Raw genomic sequence first — 13,102 nt, forward strand, 5'->3', positions numbered from 1 at the left:
GCTCTGCTCATTGAATTGACAAGTGCAGCCTCTTTCATTGATTGAACGCGTGCTGTTTGATTCACTAACCTGATTGACTTAGGTTTGTACCAGTGAAACAAGGAATAAAGTTTGATTCATTGAATCAGTGATTGTAGTTTGATTCAATGATTCAATGAATGCAGCTTGATTCATTGAATGAAAGCGTTAAGCATGACCCATTGAATGCATGAGAGAAGCTGTATTCATTGAATTAAGTTCTGCAGTCTCTATCAATGAATTCAGTTTGTTTCATTGAATGAACGAGTGCAGTAGGATTCACTAAACAAGTGAATCACGAAATCTTTGTTCCTTTGAAACAAGGAATATGGTATGATTCTCTGAATCAATCCAATGATTTAATGAATGCAGTCTATATAATTGAATGAAAGCGTTGTGCTTGACACTTTGAAGGAATGAGAGACCCTCTACTCATTGAATTTACAGGAGCAGTTTCGTTCATGGAGTGAATGTGTGCAGTTCGATTGTGACAATGTGTGGAGCTTGTGACAATGAACGAATGAGACTAGCTCTACTCATTGAATTGACAAGTGCAGCCTATTTCATTGAATGAACGTGTGCAGTTTGATTCACTAATCTGAGTGAGTTAGGTTTGTTCCATTCAAACAAGGAATAAGGTTTGATTCATTGAATCAGTGATTGTAGTTTGATTCAATGATACAATGAATTCAGATGTTGTCAGTGAATGAAAGCATTAAGCTTGACTCATTGAAGGAAAGGGAGATGCTCTACTCATTGAATTAAGACCTGCAGTCTGTATCATTGAATTGAACGAGTGCAGTTTATTTCATTGAATGAACGAGAACAGTACGATTCACTAAACAAGTAGATCACAAAATGTTTGTTCCATTGAAACAAGGAATACGGTTTGATTCATTGAATCAATTCAATGATTTAATGAATGCAGTTTGTATAATTGAATGAAAGCGTTGTGCTTGACACTTTGAAGGAATGAGAGACCCTCTATTCATTGAATTAACAGGAGCAGTTTAGTTCATGGAGTGAATGTGTGCAGTTCGATTGTGACAATATGTGGAACTTTTGACATTGAACGAATGAGTGTAGCTCTGTTCATTGAATTGACAAGTGCAGCCTCTTTCAATGAATGAACGTGTGCAGTTTGATTCACTAACCTGAGTGACTTAGGTTTGTTCCAGTGAAACAAGGAATAAGGTTTGATTCATTGAATCAGTGCTTGTAGTTTGATTCAATGATTCAATGAATTCATCTTGTGTCATTGAATGAAAGCATTAAGCTTGTCCCATTGAATGAATGAGAGAATCTCTACTCATTGAATTAAGACATGCATTCTGAAACACTGAATTGAATGAGTGCAGTTTGTTTCATTGAATGAACGAGTGCAGTAGGATTCAATAAACAAGTGAATCACGAAATGTTTGTTTCATTGAAACAAGGATTATGGTTTGACTCATTGAATCAATTCAATGACTTAATGAATGCAGTTTGTAGGAATGATTGATAGCGTTGTGCTTGACACTTTGAAGGAATGAGAGAAGCTCCACTCATTGAATTAACAGGTGCAGTTTAGTTCATGGAGTGAATGTCTGCAGTTCGATTGAGACAATGTGTGAAGCTTGTGACATTGAACGAATGAGACTAGCTCTGCTCATTGAATTGACAAGTGCAGCCTCTTTCAATGAACGAACGTGTGCAGTTTGATTCACTAACTGAGTTAGGTTTGTTCCATTCAAACAAGGAATAAGGTTTGATTTCCTGAATCAGTGACTGTAGTTGGATTCAATGATTCAATGAATGCAGCTTGTGCCATTGAATGAAAGCATTAAGCTTGACCCATCGTCAGCAGGGACGAGCTGGAATGGTGGTTATGTTTCTGTGCTCGGTACCTCTGAAATCCTGATGAACGACTTTTGCCCGAAACGTCAATTTTCCTGCTCCTCAGATGCTGCTTGACCTGATGTGCTTTTCCAGCACCACTCTGATCAAAGCTCCAAAACGCATCCTTCAGTGTTCCATCAACCTCATCTCATGCACTTCTCAAGCAGGCGAGTTCTACTGCCTTCCGAAGGTACGCAGAGCCAACACACCAAGATGTCCCATCATATTAGGCAGTGGGACCCGATGTGTGACCAGCTTCTGCCACTACAGAACTTTGGGACCCAGGCAGATTTCAACCTCCCACCTTCAAGGCTGAATCGGAGCTGAGGTGGCACCTATTGGTAACGATTTACCTGAGAATTTAGCGATTTTTACACACACTTTACATATAAAGGAACAAAATCTAACATGGTATTTCTAACAGTATACAGACTGAACAGACAATACACTTGGCGGCACGGTGGCACCCTGGTTAGCACTGCTGCCTCACAGCACCTGAGACCCGGGTTCAATTCCCGATTCAGGCGACTGACTGTGCAGTTTGCACGTTCTCCCCGTGTCTACGTGGGTTTCCTCCGGGTGCTCCGGTTTCCTCCCACAGTCCAAAGATGTGCGGGTCAGGTGAATTGGCTATGCTAAATTGCCCATCGTGTTAGGCAAGAGGTAAATGTAGGGGTATGGGTGGGTTGCGGGTCGGTGTGGACTTGTTGGGCCAAAGGGCCTGTTTCCACAGAGTGAAATTGAGTAACAAATATGTGGAGAGATCTTATTTATACGTAAGAATAATAGGATTGTAATAATCACAAATTTTAACCTTCCAAACATAACGTGGGACAGCCATGGTCTTAAGAGCTTGGGTGGTGAGGAATTTGGTAAGTGCTAAAGTCAATTTTCTTCATTAATATACAGATGTAACTCTCACAGAAGGAGCAAACCTGACCTACTCTTGTGATATAAGTCAGGGCAAGTGACTGAATGGTTAGTAGGGGAGCTTTTTGGGGCCGGGGTCATAATTCAATTAGTTTAAAATATCTATGGAAAGGATTGGCATTATATAGAAGTTAAAGTTCTTAATTGAACTAGGGAAAATTTTGATAATATGAGACAAAATCTTTCAAGAGTTGATTGGAGTAGACTGTTTGCAGCTCAAGGGCCGGCCGGCAAGAGTGAAGCTTTCAGAAGTGAAATAACGAGAGTACGGAGGCATGATGTTCCAGTTAGTGTGAAGATAAGACTGGTAAGAGGAGGGAACACTGGAGGAATAAAGATATTGAGGCTCTAGTTCAGATTAAGGATGAATCATATGTTAGATATAGATAAATGAGATCAAGTGAATCTCGAAGAGTACAAGAGGTGCAGGGACATTCTAAAGAGGGAAATGAGGGCAACCAAGGAAAATGAGATAGCCTTGGGAGATAATGTTAAAGATAATCCAAAGAGATTCGACTAGTACATGAAGAGCAAAGGGGTAGATCATAGAGTCATAGAGATGTACAACTTGGAAACAGATCTTTCAATCACACTTGCCCATGCTATCCTAAACTAAGCTAGTCCTTGGCAGTACTTGGTCCATATCCCTCTAAACCCTTCCTATCTTATACACACTCAGATGCCTTTTAAATGTTGAAATTGCACCAGCCTCCACCGCTTCCTCTGGCAGTTCATTCCATATACACCATCCTCAGCATGAAAAAGTTACTCCTTAGGTACTTTCAACTTTTTCCCCTCTCACTCTAAACCTATACTCACGGTTTAGATGAGACTCCACCCACCTCAGGGAAAAGACCTTGTCTATTCACCGTATCCATGCCTCTGATGATTTTATAAACCTTTATAAAGTCATGCCTCAGCCTCCAACGCTCCAGAGAAATCAACCCCAACCTATTCAGCCTCTCCCTATATAACTCTAAATGGCCGTGAATATGTATAAGCCCAGAGGATTGGCTTCATAAATCATGTTGCATTTAATATAAATATTGTTTTTTTATTATCATTTCGTTTAAAATGGAGGATGGGTGCCTTTTCAATTTTATATCAGTAGCGCAGAAAGACCTAGGGAAATAAACTGCAACAAAAAAATGGACAAAAAGTTATTGCACTACGGATAATCTCACCATATCATTCGTGTAAAAAAATAATTCCCTGTTTTGACCGTGAAGTTAATAGAGTCTATTAATTAGCCCTGTGTTTGTAATAATTTTCATCTATCTGTCATTTTACATTTAGTTGATATAGTTAATGTGTGGATTACTGCACCTCTCTAAATATTCAAAACAAAATAAAGTAAAACTGCAAATTAAATATTGCATCTAATTACGACAAAAAAGTTAGCAATTCAATGCCACCAAATTGGAAAGGAATGTTGAAATGTAGCCAATTCTGAGGACTACAAGAAGTTGCAAGAGATCATTAATTAATTTATGGTATGTTCAAATAATTAGCAAATGAAGATCCACACAGATAAACGTAAGATGTTACATCTTGGTAGGAATAATGTGCATTTCACTTATTCAAAGATACACGTCTAAGTGAGGGAGACTAACAAAGGGATTTCAGACAATTACATCAGTCACTAACAATTTCACCACAGGTTGCAAAGGCCATAAAAATGCAAACAAAGCTCTAAGTTTTATCTCTGAAGGGATAGATTTGAAAGTAGGGTCACTATAATAATTTGGTTGACTATAATTAAGAGTATTGCCTGCAGTTCGAGTTGACATATTATAGAATGGATGAGAGAGAGTGAAGAGGTGATTTATGAGAATGCTACACAAGTTTCTGGCTGTGTATATCAAGGAAGAATTGTTGTGCTGTTCACTTCTCTCTTGAAAAGAAGGATGACAGTTCTAAAATTAAGAAAGGTTTTGAAAAGAGAAGGTACAGAGAAAACATTTCACTGTGGGATAGAATGTAACTCGAGGCTGTCAAAATAAGACGGTACCTCAAGAAGTCCAAAAGGGAATTCAGAAGAAATTATGAGAATGGGGAATATGTGACCAGACAGAAAAGTTGAAATCAATAGTTTAGATGTATTTCAAGGAAACTAGGCGAGCGCTTGGAAGGGATGGGAATAGAGAATTACAACGGGCGATTTAGATGAGGAAAGATGTGAAACACCTTGAGTAGAACATACACACTGGCATGAACTGATTGTGCCAAATGGTCTGTTTTTCCTCTGCAATCCTATGTAGAAAATCACCATTGTATGAAACAAAAAGGGCATTTAGAAGAATTATAAAGTTTCTCACAAAAAAGTCTCAAGTATCCAGCACTGAATGTAAATGATTTTGTCACATGGCCACACTTCACTATTTGCTTGATAGCACTGAAAATGCAGTAATCACAGTCTTCTTACTAGGAGTAGGAGTAACCCATCGTCCATGCACCAATTGGGGATCTCAATGACCTATTAATGGCCTCAGTAGGAGCTGCCAACCTGGTCCTGGGAATGTTGTGAACACTCTAGCCCTCATGGCTTCCTTCACTCACTTACTCTGATTTCCAGTTCCCATAATGATCACCACCATGGACAGGGAACTGTTCCAGTGTGCAGATGGGATACCCTGTTGTGAGCCATAAGGTACTTCATTAGGAGGGACATCCTCCAGGTGTGTTACTAGGATGCAGGGGAGGTCTCCCACACAATGGAGGACCTTACTGTTAATAAACTGCCAGCATTGGCGGGAACACACTCTACATTGACAAACTGAGTGGCCATCCTTTCCCGAATTTGGGATCAATAAAATACTACGGAGGTGGAAACTCCTTCCTTCCCTTATCATCTTCCACCCTATTATCCACCTAATGACCTTGCAGCCTGTCCCTAGAGGGCTGATAGAACCCAGTCCCATTCCAATACTCAAGAACATGAAGAGCTGGCAACCTGGTCAAAATTGATAAAGCTTAACACAAACAGTCTTGGCCTGACTGTCAAATTCCAAAGTGTAACTTGAGATGAGTTCAATAAAAATGGCAGAAGTACAGAAACAACCACTTCCATCCATCAGAAACAAATGTCTATGAATGGGAACGGGTGGTCCGCTATTTGGAATGGAGCAGTGCATTTGAAAAGTTAATTAGGAGCAGCAATGTGTGCTGGACGTGTGCACAGTTTGAAGCTGATTGCTGATTCGGTTTTGCTAAAGGTTTGGCAGATACATTCCAATGAGAATCAATTAAATCTGCCAAAGTGGATATTAATACTCACATCTATGAGATGCTTTAACATAGAACATAGAAAAATACAGCACAGAACAGGCCCTTTGGCCCACGATAGTGTGCCGAGGTTTAATCCTAATGTAAAATATAATAACAACCCACACACTTCTCAACTCACTGCTAAACATTTGCATGTCCAGCAGTCACTTAAATGTCCCTAATGACTCTGCTTCCACCACCACTGCTGGCAAAGCCTTCCATGCATTCACAACACTCTGCATAAAGAACCTACCTCTAACGTCTCCTCTATACCTTTCTCCTAATATCTTAAAACTATGACCCCCTCGTACCAGTCAATCCTGCCCTGGGGAGAATTCTCTAGCTATTGATTTTATCTATTCCTCTCATTATTTTGTACACCTCGATCAGGTCTCCTCTCTTCCTCCTTCTCTCCAGAGAGAAAAGTCTGAGCTCATTCAACCTTTCTTCATGAGGCAAGCCCTCCAGTCCAGGCAGCATCCTGGTAAACTTTCTTTGCACCATCTCCAAAGCCTCTATCTATTTCTTATAGCAGGGCGACCTGAACTGGGGACACAATATTCCAGGTGTGGTCTCACCAGGGACTTGTAGAGCTGTAGCAAAACCTCGCTGCTCTCAAACTCGATTCCCCTGTAAATGAAAGCCTAAACACCATATGCTTTCTTAACAACCCTATCCACTTGGGTGGCAACTTTGAGGGATCTATGTGCTTGCACACCCAAATCCCTCTGTTCCTCCACACTGCCAAGAATCCTGCCTTTAACCCTATATTCAGCATTCGATTTTGACCTTCCAAACTGGGAAAGGATGCACCGAACGCCAAACAGGAGAAGGTTGTTGGCATTTATCAGAAGAGTTAGGACCAATGACATGAAACTGGCTTTTAAGCAAGCTTTCAAAGTGAGAATGAGTACCAGAGGGCATGTGTGGAAGTTTATCAGTAAAGTACAGTTAATTCAGGGGGCTTGACCATACTCATGGACAAAAGCAATCAGAGAACCAAAGAACAGAGTGTATATATAAGGAGTACAAGAGACAGCCTGGATCAAGGCCTTGAAGAATTTATAGATAGACATAAGTTTAAACTCAATACATGAGATGATAATTTAGGCGGCACGGTGGCACAGTGGTTAGCACTGCTGCCTCACAGCGCCTGAGACCCGGGTTCAATTCCCGACTCAAGCGACTGACTGTGTGGAGTTTGCACGCTCTCCCTGTGTCTGCGTGGGTTTCCTCCCACAGTCCAAAGATGTGCGGGTCAGGTGAATTAGTCATGCTAAATTGCCCGTAGTGTTAGGTTAGGGGAATGGGTGGGTTGTGCTTCGGCGGGTCGGTGTGGACTTGTTGGGCCAAAGGGCCTGTTTCCACACTGTAAGTAATCTAATCTAATAATGAGCCAGTTAAGATCTCAGTCCTTTCTCTATAAGCACAAGTTTAAGTTTACCAGTCTTGTCCAGGCCAGCATTAAATGGGATTTTTATTTGCACTGTGCATATCTCCTAATTTCACAAGATATCTCAGTTTTGTAAATGCAATAGATTGCATTTTCCACCGTTTCAGCAATTCATTAAATAGAAGTTAACAGAAATAAACAACTTTCCAAAGCTGTCTTTCAACAGCCGACCGATGCAATATTCAAAAAGTACAAAGTGGGCTTGTCAGGACGTTAAATCATTTCAAATTCGAAAACTAGATTCCATTTTAATTATATCAGCTGGATGTTGGATACTCCATTAACAAAAGGTTCTCATATTCAAACGGTTGTTTGCAAATATAGAAATTGGATATTGCTATAAAACAGGACATGCTCTTTTTTTTTGTCTTGCATACATCAGGACAGCTGCAAGGAGTTTGATATTAAGGGAAACAACATTTTACACTGAACAAGAAAAGATTTCTGATGCTTTGGAAAGTGCACAATGATTGATCGAGATGTCCCCAATGGAAATGGACTGGTCAGATGGTGACGGACATTTAATAGCTAAACATTTTAAGTTTGCAATTGGCAGGTTGCCTGAGTGGTCAAAGTATTGCCCTGCCAAATGAGTCCGAGAATGACCATCACCAATTTAGTCGAATCACAACAAGCATTGGCTGTTAACTGCCAATCATCACCTGGTCCATTCTCCATGCCTTTACCAATCAGCACTCATTACCCAGACAGATTAAATGCTTTCTCCCTTCCCATTGATATTCTTGAGAGTGTCCTGATAAGTACAATACTAAAGACTTTTAAAAAAACTTTCTTTTCATCAATCCTCAAATTTCCATGTTGTACCAGCTGGCAGAGGTGAAACTTCACTGTAATGTGTCAGGCCTACAATGAACTGGTAAAGTTCTGCACTGGTCTCAGAGGGAAACCAGCAAAAATGTCCTTGTGGAGACATTACTTTACCGTTGATCCTATACAGCAACAATTCCAAAGCCATTGAGGAACAGAAATAAATAGAAACAAACCACATGCACATACACACAGCACACTGTTATGTAAAGTAATAGAGGGAAATGCTGCACGAGCAGGAAAACTAATTGTTATTCTGAATAGTGAATATGGCACCAAAAGCACCCTTGTGATAATGACATTGGTTTGCAGCAGTTGAAGAGTTGCTCATTCTGTTCTCGGCCCCACTCAGTTCCTACACCAGTATGTGACCATAGATTCAGATTGTTTTTAAAGGCAGATATCAATATGCAGTTGCACAGTGGCAGGAGTACGGCTATCCTATGGACAGCACTAAAGAGATCTCACACACATTGGCTTTTTAATAAAGAATGGGGCAAACCTCAGAGATAGGGCAATGTAAATAAATGAACCACTAACAAGATTACATCCAATTCGATAGTAACTGAGACCTGAGTTCCTACACCAGTATGTGACCATAGATTCAGATTGTTTTAAACCCCTGGGGCCACTGTCAACTACATGCTATCAAACCCAGGGAATTATAGATGGAAATATCAGCATGTGCCCATGTAACAGTTTAAAATGGGTTTTAATACCTCCGCTCGAGTAACTAGCAAAATTGTTTCACGGTATGAACAATAAATGGGAATAGGTCACTTGGCCCTTCGAGCTTGGTCCACTATTCAATAAGATCCTGACTGACCCGATTTTAACAAGCTTATAAAACTTTCAGCTGACAATATCTCACTTTAGCTTCTCTTATTCTATCATTTTAGTATATTCCACTGCATATCTATTCTAATCTGGAGAATAATTCTCCTGCTGTTAATCACTGATCCACACTGTACTGCTCTCCTCATGCACTGTTCTTTTCCTCAGCCTATTCTTTAGACAAGATAAAATAGATTGGAACAGACTCCACTGTTTGCTGGTACTTGACACAATGAGAACTATTGAAATATTTCAATACACTCCTTTGGTGGAAAATATAATTTGCTTTGATACTTTAAAACTGGTTCAATTTATTTTATATTTGCATTGAATGGTATATTAGTTTGATCCAGATGTTAGTACAAAGTGAAATATTACAGCACTGAGCTTTGTCTCATTCTCATTTGATGGAAGTTGGGAAGGAGTGTTTTCTTACAGCAGAGAGTGAAACATGAACAAACAAGTTTAGCAATAATACATGCAGGTTCTGACAAAGTCAATTTTCAATCAGACATGTTCTCTCCAACAACTGAAGTACTTTTGATCATGTAGCCACATGTCAGAAATGTGATATCTAATTTGTGTACCATGAGAAAAGCAGGAAGGAGATGATGACCAGATCATCTGCTCATCGGGATTGAGCGATAAGTATTGTCCGGGACACCAGGTATAATCTCCTCACTTTAATTCAAAATAATAAGGGTCCCTTTAGAGGGCAGAGTGGCTTTGGTTTAATGCCTCATATAATCTGATGCGTAGGATTATCTCTGGACTGCACTGTTGTGGCAGCATCAATTAGTCTATTCTAAACCTGATGGCAGATCTTGAACCCTCCGACTCAAAGATCAGCATACTACTCAGTGACACCTGAGCAACACCCAATACTCTGACAGGCGGCTTATTATTTACATCCCCAGGGATTAATGAAGCAATTAAGGGAAATTGCATTGATTCTGTATGAGATGCAAAACAGGCCTCTTTTGGTAGAATGATAGTCTCCCTACCCCTAGGCTTAAGTTCCTAGATTAGGCTTAGTAGGCTTAAATTCCTGTCCTACCTATTCCAGAGGCGTGTCATACACCGCTGAACATTTTAATGTTAAAAAAGGAAAGCTTCTTCAACCAATGGGCTGTTGTCATTTGGAAAGTGCTAATTAGGAATCAACACTTTGAGTCACCTTTGCTGATTCCCTGTGTGTTATACGGGAGTCAGTAATTTCTGTCAGTGTCCACCACTACAGCTACAAAAGGTCCTCTAATATCTCTCCCCAATGGGTCATTCTTCCCTTTTGAATATGGGCAGTGAGCACTCAGTCCTATCTCTTCCTTAGCAACAAATGGCTACCTTGCTTCCAGCCTGCTGTCAGCAAGAGGTTAACTTGCACTGTCAAAGTGTGGCAATACTGAGAATAACCCTCCCCAAATTGACCCAGGCTAAGATCACAAGATGCAGCACAAGTCAGTGTTTATATCCAGAATTAGATAACCAGGAAGGATGTTCTCCACGGCTGGGGAGCCCAGAACCAGGGCTCACGGTCTGCAGATACTGGCTCGGGCATGTTGGACTGAGATGAAGAAACCTTTCTTCACCCTGACAGTAGTGACTCTTTGGAATTCATTGTCATAGAAATTGATTGAGCCCAAAACGTAACAGTTTTTTTTTCGGGCTCAAGAGATCAAAGCTTACAGAAAGAATGGTGGAACAGGGTACTGAGTTGAATAATCAGCCATTGTCAGTTTGAACAGCAGCGCATGCTTAAGGGGCTGAATGGCTTACTGTTCCACCTATTTCCTTGACCATTCTGTGGCTTGAAGAGATGTGTTGTGTTCAAAAGCTATTTTGATTGGGGAAAAAAGAGAGCGCGTTACTATTTACAACACAGAGTGATGAAACAATTTCAGATGGTTGTGAATTGGTCTCCTCAAATTAAATTGATCAATGAGGAAGTTCTGGAAAATTGGGATAAACCGCTGAGTTACCAGCCAGTTGAAAATCGAAGTGACTTGAAAGAGTTAGTATAATCACATGGGGATATATGTGGGAATAACCTGGGAATTACTCATCTCACTGCACATAATATTGATTGAGGAAATGCTGTTCCACTCAAACAACATCCTACAGACTTAACCTTTGGAGGTTAGCACAGGTTCAGAAAGAGACTGAACACATGCTGAAAGACAATATAATCAAAATCAGTCGTATGAATAGAGCTCACCTACATCAGTGGTACCAAAGCCAGGTAATATCCAATGATTATGTGTGGACCTAGGCAAAATCCATGCAGTTACTAAATCTAATGCATGTCCTAAATCAAGTTTGGAAGACCATATTGAGAAGATGGGACAAGCAACTTATATTTCTCAGTACGACTTACTCAAAGGATGCTGGCAGCTACTTTTATTCAAAAAGGTGAAGACAATTTCAGCCTTCGTGACACCAACATGCACTGTACCAGTTTACAGTCATGTCATGTGGTATGAAGAGTGTGCCAGCTACATTTCAAAGACTAAGCAATGAAGTAATTTCTTCATTACCCAATTGCGTGGTACACATTGATGACCTGATTTTTAGTCTCACATGGAAGGAAAATTTTCAGAATTTCTCAAAATTATCCATTCGACTTTGGGAGGCAGGCTTGGTGATAAACTTGGCTGACAGCGAATTCAAGGAAACACAAATCACTCTCCTGGGCCATGTTATTGAACATGGCCAGGTGGCCCCCATCCACCAAAAGAGCAGTACGACTACAAAACAATCTTGATTATCCAAATGAGACGGGTGGGGATAACTAATTGTTCGGATAACTGATTGTTCAGATAACCCATTGCTCGGATAACTGATCTGATTGCAAACAAAGGACCTTGAGATCTTGTTTGGATAATCTGAAATTTGGATAATTGACGTTCGGATAACAGGGGTTGTTCTGCATTTGGTAGTACTACGAGTGGGTTTTGTCAGAAAGTTGTACGGAATCTTAGAAGTGTGGCTGCTTCACTCACTGAATTACTGTAGAAATACAGGAAGTTCAATGGATGGAAAACTGTCAGAAGGCATTTGTCAGCCTGAAAGTTGTGTTAATTACTGCCCCAATATTAGCGACACCTAATAACCCAAAGCTATTCAAGGTAGTTATCGATGTAAGTGATAAAAGTGTCGGTGCTGTACTCTTACAAGAAAACAACAAGAAGATAAAAAGACTTATCAATTTTTTCTGAGGAAGCTAAACATTCATCAACAGGAATATTTGACAGTTGAGAAAGAGACCTTAAGTTTGGTATTGGCGTTACACCATTTGCCAGTAATGTATCTGAGACAACCATAAATATTGATCATAATCCATTAAAGTCTTTTGGGGGAAATTTAAGGACAAACATTGTAGACTGGTTTTCGGGGCATGTCTTCATGAGAAAGTCTCTACATTATTTTACAGGATATTCTGAATCTCCAGCAATTTGTCTCATGTTGTTCAATTCCACATTAAAAATACAGTTTAGCCACATGACAAATCAAACTTACTTTTTCGTCACTGCTTTCATTTCTGTCGAATTGAGATTATCATTTTTTTTTGAATGCTCGGTCTGTTAAGGTGTAATTGATCAATTACCACAAAATGAAAAGCAAACTAAAATGGTGTCTGGGTCTATAATTTATTGTCAGACATTAAAAAAACCCAGCAGTCTCACAATGCTGCATTTCAAGCCTTGATCAGCTCATTTAAAGAAACCAGGTCAGACTCCAATCAGCCATGATGGTGATGGATTGCATGGCCTCCTCCTGCTCCAATTTTCCACGTTTCTAAACCGGCTTCAATACCCAAGAAAACTGAAGATGCAGAATTATCAGCCTTCATCAGATGATTTAGGTCAATAGGTTACACATTCGAGTTTTTAGTCA

This window comes from Hemiscyllium ocellatum, chromosome 23, assembly GCF_020745735.1.
Source record: "Hemiscyllium ocellatum isolate sHemOce1 chromosome 23, sHemOce1.pat.X.cur, whole genome shotgun sequence".
Lineage (NCBI taxonomy): Eukaryota > Metazoa > Chordata > Chondrichthyes > Orectolobiformes > Hemiscylliidae > Hemiscyllium > Hemiscyllium ocellatum.